Here is a 1,682-nt window from a genome sequence, read left to right as displayed (position 1 = left end):
TTCCCCTCCACATGCTTTGGACATGGGCACTGAGGTCTGTCTGTCCACAGACCCAGCCCATGGTCAGCACTGAGCCATGTCCTTTGTGTGTGTGTGGAAACGATTCAATCCATTCTAGCTGGGCATGGGCGTCTGTCCAGGTGTGAGTGTGAGACTCTCCTTTGGTGTGGGCCCTGCTGGGCACATCACTGTCAGATGCCAACTTAGAGAAAGAGGATGCCACAGGGCAGGGCAGATACCACTTCCCACCTCTTTGCAACCTGAACATCAGGACAGGCCTGGGAGGGACTCTCTGTGGAGAAGCAGGTGTGTGGGAGGGGACCGTCCAACAGGAATGGACAGGAAAGGGAAATCCCAGGGGGTAAGAGGAGGCAAGGTTTTGCCTTTCATGATCCTACCCCTTTCTCTCCACCCCATCTCTGCCTGCCTGTCCTTCCTTCCCCTCCCCTGCAGGATGGGGGCACCATGGCTGTGCCGGCCCAGCTCTCCCTGACACAGTCATCAAGTGAGACCCCTTCATGTGGAAAATGCTACAGAAAGGGCAGTGCGGCCCATCCTTGAGGGTACTGGCTGCTGCTGGTGCTGCTTTCCTCAATATATCACACTCCCAGATCTGACACTGGGAAAGGTTTTGGATTTCGCTGACCCAGAAGGCAAAGTTGTCTTGAGCAAATGGGAATTGTTCATTGTTGTGTGTCTTGTGCATGTACCCAGAATGCATTGCAGCGGTCTCCGATGAACTTGAACCAGGCTGTTCCTCCACCCAGATTTCACCACACCCATAGTGCCTTGCTGCACAGTGGGACCGCTGTAACAGGTCCCGTGGGCTGTAAAATCTGAAGACAAGGCTAGACATCGTACCATTTTTGATAGTTTTGAGCCCCGTATGTGGATTTCTGTCTGTGATAAAAGGGAAACCAGCATCGCTCAACTTGAAGCTGCCTGTGGCTGCCTGTGGAAGCGTTTGGGAGCTGAGTGCTGTTGGCCCTGGTGCGAGCTCATGGAGATGAGTCTGCAGGTGCCGTGTGCTTGGTAAAGGGCACATTGGAGCAAGCACCTGTGCCCATGTCCTGGCCTCCAGCCTTGTGCCACCTGCAAAGAGGAAAATGTGGGTTGGATCCCCTGCAGGAAAAGGGGAAAAGGATGGCATCTTCCTGGAAACTGATGAGGACACGGAGGAGTTTGTGTCTGGATTGGAAGTTTGTGAGGTCTTCCTGGAGACAGGGTTAGCTTCTACCTGACTAGCCTACCTTTGGGTGCTATGTGACCCTGTGGGAACCTCTCAAAGGACATGTTTGCCTTGGCCTTTCACCCAGTCAATCAGAATTTAATAAAGGGCATTGATCCTTTTCTCAGTTTTTCTCCTGAGATGCTTCCACCAGCAGACAGGGCATGTTTACCAAAGAGCATCATAGATCCAGTCCTGCTACAGATTTCTCTGCTATTAAGGAGCTAGATGGTCTTAACAATGACACCGCTGACCTAGAGAGGGAAATGAATAATGTGCAATGGGACCTTAAGGAGAAAGAAGGTACTCTATTTTTTTTCAAATTCTTACACATGGACATGCTTAGAGAGAAGGAGGGCGAGAGTGAGACAGAGAAACATGGATGTGAAAGAGATGCATTGATCAGTTGCCTTCTTCATATACCCTGACCAGGGATTGAACCCACAACCCAGTT

At 51.3% G+C, this 1,682-nt stretch overlaps 1 protein-coding gene and 1 pseudogene across 1 annotated transcript in view; one reads left to right on the top strand and one right to left on the bottom strand.

The window, feature by feature from the left end:
• The window catches only part of LOC102752385 (leukocyte immunoglobulin-like receptor subfamily A member 6), a 32,054-nt gene that overhangs the window by 19,017 nt on the left and 11,355 nt on the right, over window positions 1-1,682 (bottom strand).
• The window catches only part of LOC102753508, a 3,784-nt pseudogene continuing 2,556 nt past the window's right edge, over window positions 455-1,682 (top strand).

The sequence above is a fragment of the Myotis davidii genome, unplaced genomic scaffold (genome assembly GCF_000327345.1).
Source record: "Myotis davidii unplaced genomic scaffold, ASM32734v1 scaffold1642, whole genome shotgun sequence".
NCBI lineage: Eukaryota > Metazoa > Chordata > Mammalia > Chiroptera > Vespertilionidae > Myotis > Myotis davidii.
This window is presented reverse-complemented; position numbering and strand designations above follow the sequence as displayed.